Genomic DNA, 6499 nt, shown 5'->3' on the forward strand with positions numbered 1-6499 from the left:
AAGCACTGAAGAGATGCCTAGGGTTTTTCTCGTACTATGCTCAGTGGGTGCCCAACTATGCGGACAAAGCCAGACCCCTCGTCAAGTCCACCTCCTTCCCCCTGACAGCAGAGGCCTGTGCAGCCTTCACTCTCATAAAAGGAGATATTGCGAAGGCCACAATGCACGCAGTGGATGAGTCCATCCCTTTCCAAGTGGAGAGCGACGCATCCAACTTTGCCCTAGCTGCAACCCTTAACCAGGCAGGGAGACCCGTGGCCTTTTTCTCAAGGACCCTCCAGGGCCCCGAGATTCGACACTCCTCTGTCGAAAAGGAGGCCCAGGCCATTGTGGAAGCTGTGCGACATTGGAGGCATTACCTGGCCGGAAAACGATTTACCCTGCTCACTGACCAGCGTTCAGTAGCTTTTATGTTTAATAATAAGCAGAGGGGCAAAATCAAGAACGACAAGATCTTGAGGTGGAGAATCGAACTCTCCACCTACAATTACGATATCTTGTACCGGCCCGGGAAACTCAATGAGCCCCCAGATGCCCTATCACGTGGTACATGCGCCAACGCGCAGGTCGATAGACTGAAGACCCTCCACAATGACCTCTGCCACCCGGGGGTCACCAGGTTTTTTCACTTCATCAAATCCCGTAACCTGCCCTACTCCATCGAGGAGGTCAGGACCATGACCAGGAACTGCCAAATCTGTGCCGAGTGCAAACCGCATTTTTATAGGCCAGACAGAGCAAGCCTGATCAAAGCCACGCACCCCTTTGAACGGCTGAGCGTCGATTTTAAAGGGCCCCTCCCCTCCTCCGACCGCAATGTGTACTTCCTCAACATAATTGATGAGTACTCCCATTTCCCGTTTGCCATCCCTTGCTCAGACATGACCAGTACCACGGTCATTAAATGTCTGAATGACCTCTTTGCCTTGTTCGGTTTCCCTAGCTATATTCATAGCGACAGGGGCTCATCCTTTATGAGCGACGAACTCCGGCAGTACCTGCTCTCGAGAGGTACCGCTACAAGCAGGACCACCAGCTACAACCCCCGGGGGAATGGCCAGGTGGAAAGGGAGAATGCGACGGTCTGGAAGGCAGTCCTTTTAAACTTGAAATCTAAGGGCCTTCCGACCTCTCGCTGGCAGGAAGTCCTCCCTGCGGCGCTCCATTCCATTCAGTCACTGCTCTGTACAGCCACCAATGCTACCCCTCACGAGAGAATGTTCTCCTTCCCCAGGAAGTCCACATCGGGGATCTCGTTACCGACATGGCTGACTTCTCCAGGACCCGTCCTACTGCGGAAGCACGTGAGGTTCCATAAGACGGACCCCCTGGTCGAGAGGGTGAACCTCCTCCATGCCAACCCTCAGTATGCTTACGTGGTGTACCCGGACGGGCGGGAGGACACAGTCTCCATACAAGGCCTCGCACCTTCGGGTGCTCCCGAAACACCCCCCTCGCCACCCACCACTAGCCACGCCTACCCCCAGTACGCTTACGTAGCGTACCCGGACGGGCGGGAGGACACAGCCCCCACACGAGATCTCGCACCTTTGGGTGCCCCTGAAACACTACCATTGCCATCCACCACTACCCACAACCCAACCCCGCTAGACGGCATGCCGCAGCCCCAGGACCCGTCATTGACCACCCAACCACTCAATGAGACGCCAGACTCAACGTTGGATGCTACACCATCACCGCCGCCACCACGACGATCAGGACGGCATACAAGGCCACCTGATAGACTTACTTACACGAACCTTTAGTACACTTCACCCCGCCGGACTCAATTTTAAACAAGGGGTGAATGTGGTAAACCACTGTTGTTGTTGTTGTTGTTGTTGTTGTTACACACTGTTGTACCTATGCATGCCTCAACATGTCTCGGCTGGCTCCACCCACAGGCCCAGGTATAAAGGTGATTGACCTGCAGCCCCCTGCCTTCTTGGAACCCAGTCAACCACGAGAGGCATGCTCTGTTCTTTGCTAATAAAAGCCTTTAGTTACTCTCCTAACTCTCCGTCTTTTATGAGTAATTGATAGCGCATCACTTGTATAGAACCACGGTTAGACCACACTTAGGTGTACAGTTCTGGTCACCATATTACAAAAAGGCACTGGAGAAGGTGCAAAAAAGATTTACAATGATGATACCAGAACTGAGAGGTTATAACTATCGGGAAAGACTGAATAGGCTGGGGCTCTTTTCTCTAGAAAAGAGAAGGCTGAGGGTTGACCTAATAGGGGTCTTTAAAATTATGAAGGGGTTTGATAGGGCAGATTTAGAGAAGATGTTTCCACTTGTGGGGGAGTAGGGGCCATAAATTTAAGATAGTCACTAATAAATCCAATAATGAATTCAGGAGAAACTTCTTTACCCAGAGAGTGGTTAGAATGTGAAACTTGCTACCACATGGAGTAGTTAAGGCGAATAGTATAAATGCCTTTAAGGGGAAGCTAGATAAGTACATGAGGGAGAAAGAAATAGAAAGATATGTTGATAGGGTGAGATGAAGTAGGGTGCTAGGAGCCTTGTGTGGAACATAAACACCAGCACAGACCAGTTGGGCCAAATGGCCTGTTTCTGTGCTGTAAATTCTGTATATTCTATGTAGTTGAGAGTACACAAGAGGATGCATTTACTGTAATAGTTCACCTACTCACCCTCCTTGCCCTAGAAGTGGGGATGGGGGCTAGAAAGAGGAATAATTTCTTTTCTCATAGCAATTAGTAATCCTTCTCTGCAGCATTTTGGGGCTGATTTCCTCCCAGACATTGCTCCTCATTGGTCAGGAAGAGTTGCTATTCTACAAGAATGTAGCAAAATATCAGTAAAGCTAGGAAATGTGCTGCAATACATACAGGGCTGGGATATACTTGTATCCTACTGTAGAAACAACTCTGTCTCACTTAGAATAGTTACATTATCACTGTCTGATTCTCAGTAAATACAGAACGGGCTTACATTGTAATACGTGGATTAATGATCCTTTACAAATCAACCACGGAGAAATTCAGCCATTCAACAGTAAGGTCTAAATTTTGGATGGGTTTTTTGTTTTTTTAAAGAATAACGCATAATAGTTGACTTAAATATGTTGCCGCACACAGCAAAACAACTATTATTCTATTTATAAGTAAGTCACACAAATGATGGTGGTACTTTATTACAATATACTGTTCTATTTCAAATCATGGCTCCTCAAGAATGCTGCAGGCATAAGAAAGGTTTCTCTTGTGAAAGAGTACTGATAAAGAACTGTCATGAGTGTGACAGCCTATTTTTACTTTACACTGCAGAAACTTAAAGTGGTGTGATCCTGCCTTTTAGAATCAAAACATCCCATTAGATAGCTAAATATCTGGTTCTGGCTAATTGATTTGATATGGAATTCTAAACTCTCCAATCAGTGACCATGTTTCACATACATTGGTGTTCGGTTGACTTGCTACAGGACATACCAGGGCAAATTATAGATCACCATGTCATGGTTCATAATATGAACTATTAAATGATAACTCATTTAATTAAATTAGTAAATTACCATTTAAAATTTCACTGCAATAAATTGTCCTGTTAGTAGGTAGTTAAATTATCAGCAATCCTCACAGAATAAAATCTAATAACTTGTATTTCAATTGACCGTTAACTCAAATAGACAAGCTACAGAAGACAAACAATCACCTTTATCACAGTTACTGAGGCTCTTGTGATTATTAAATTAGGTTAGAGTAACAAAATAATGAGTTATTTGAAGAGGACTGACTGGTCATTTGATTTCTACAACTCCAGCATCAATTTGATGGAATAAATAAGGAGAAACTGTTTCCAGTGGCAGAAGGGTCGGTAACCAGAGGACACAGATTTAAGGTGATTGGCAAAAGAACCAGAGGCAACATGAGGAAACATTTTTTTACACAGTGAGTTGTTCTGATCTGAAATGCACTGCCTGAAAGGGTCATGAAAGCAGATTCAATAGTAATATTCAAATACTTGAAGGGAAAAACATTTCAGGGCTATGGGGAAAGAGCAGGGGAGTAGGATTAATTGGATAGCTCTACCAAATCACCGGCACAGGCACGATGGGCCGAATGGCTTCCTTCTGTGCTGTATCATTCTATGATTCTAGTGCAGTATGTCTCCTTGTGAATTTGCTCTGCACCTCTCTTTCCTGCTTTAAGACGCTCCTAAAAACCTACTTTGTTGGCCAAGCTTTTGGTCACTGGTCCTAATATCTCCTTCTCTGGCTTGGTGTCAATTTTTGTCTGATTACGTTCCTGTGAAGCACCTTGGGACATTTTACTATATTAAAGGTGTATATAGATGCAAGTTGTTGTTGCTGGGGTTGTTGTTGTTATGGTCTGCCTGACAATGGCTTTAGATGGAGTCTAACACACAATTTTCAATACAAACAAACTTCATGATTGATTCAGTTTATCTTTGACTAACAATTCTCTTTTGAATTTGAGATTCACTGAAACTATCTCTCTTAAAAGAGAAATGAAGCAAGGTTGTCCACTGTCATTCATCCTATTCAGTGTCTTCATCAATGATGTGTTGGATGGCATTATGAGTGAAAGACTTGGCGGCCGCAATCTTACCTGATGAGGCGCGTTGGGAGCAGGACTGCTGTTTTCCGGGTTCTAGTCCTGCCCCCAGCGGCGTCTGACGAACAGACGCTATTTTCCCTTGATTGGCCTTGTTAAGCCTGCCCTGCAGGCTTGCCGGCCAATTAAGGGAAAGCCGATGTCAGATGACGTCAGTGCATGACGCTTCATCTGACGGTTTTCTTAAAGGGACAGGCCCCATAATTATTTGACAGATGAATTGTCAATGTTTGACAGCATTGAGGTGCTATCAAACACTGACAATCACTGTCCAAAGGTGAGCCCTTTCACCCAGGCTCACCAATGACTCTCTCCTTAGGAGAAAACAGATGGCAGCTGCATGTGAGATTGCAGAAGCCATCTGTCAATTCTCCCGATCAGATGAGGCTTCACAGAAATATCAAATCTTGTCACCTGCAGATACATATAAACAGAATAAAAATATTTCTCACTACATTCTCTCACCTGTCATACTTACCTGTGCACCATTGCACCCATCACACTACCTCTGCAGTTGTCATTTGCACACTTACACTGCAGCAGACCCACAGCTCGCCTCACTGACCCTGGCAGGGTTTCCCGCCGTCGGGAAGCCCACATCAGCAGGCGGAAAATGGTGACAAGCCTCTTAACTGCCTGTTAATTGGCTCTAATCCACTTCCCGCCACTAGGAGATGGGTCCCTGTGCGAGTCAGGGACCCGCCTCCCGGGAAGATGGTTTGGAGGCGGGTTGGGACCTGCTCCTAATTTTTCCCATTTTCCCAGCAGTCCCACCTCCAAACCCACCTCCTCAGGGCTGGTAAAATCCAGCCCGACAGAGTGTCTGTTCTAGACATTTCTGAAAGTATAATGGCATTCCTTTTCATAGATGATATTGTGTTGTTGATGGACTCGCATGGGGATGTAGTGCATTCTATCCACCATCTTCAATAACGGGATAATCTGTGGGGTGTGATGGTGGCTGACTCCAAGTACAGTTTTTTGGCTTTGCACAGCCGAAAAGGTGATTTCAAAGGTATCTATTCCATTTGTTGATTCATATTCAAGGTGTACAAGATTATGATGGGTTTGGATAGGCGAGACGGGGAAAGGCTGTTCCCACTAGTTGATGGTACAAGGACTAGGAGACACAGATTTAAGGTTTTGGGCAAGAGATACAGGGGGGATGTGAGGAAAAACCTTTTTACGCAGCGAGTGGTGAGGACCTGGAATTTGCTGCCGACGGAAGTAGTGGAAGCGGAGACACTCAATATTTTCAAGGGGAGACTGGATAGGCCCTTGAGGGAAATAAACTTGCAGGGCTACAGGATAGAGCGGGGGAATTGGACTGACTCGATTGCGCTACAAAGAGCCGGCACGGACTCGATGGGCCAAATGGCCTCCTTCTGTGTCGTTATGACTCTATGGGCTAAAAATTGAGTAGCGGCCCAATTGAGGCGCTAACTTCGCTGGGGCGCTAAAAGTAGCACCCCAGAAAAATTAGCGCCCCCGCGCCGGAAATTGAGTGGTTGCACCCCAAGAGGGAAGCGGGGCACTATTGGAAGCGCCCCGCCTCCCTCTTGGGGCACTGCGAGTGAATACGTGCCACAGCGCCACACGCTGCGGCACGTCACGCCGCGGTATTGCAGGCCTTCCTCCCCTTATTAAAGGGGAGGGGCCTTGTGCAGCACGACCTGGGGCCCAGCTGGGCCCCCGGGGAGCGGGAGTGCAGGCAAAAGAGCCCGGCACCCAAGAGAAGTGCCGGGCTCTTGGAGCACAGCCGGCACTCCGCGGGGGGGGTTCAGGAGGCCGGGGACGAGAGCGCAGGCAGGTGCTGGCAGGCGGCCAGCAACAAAAATGGCCGCCCCGCACCTCGCCTTTAAATTGTGCCTCCCTGGCCGCAGGTACGCCC

This window comes from Somniosus microcephalus, chromosome 2 (genome assembly GCF_052327205.1).
Source record: "Somniosus microcephalus isolate GS21.2 chromosome 2, FLI_Smic_1.0, whole genome shotgun sequence".
NCBI lineage: Eukaryota > Metazoa > Chordata > Chondrichthyes > Squaliformes > Somniosidae > Somniosus > Somniosus microcephalus.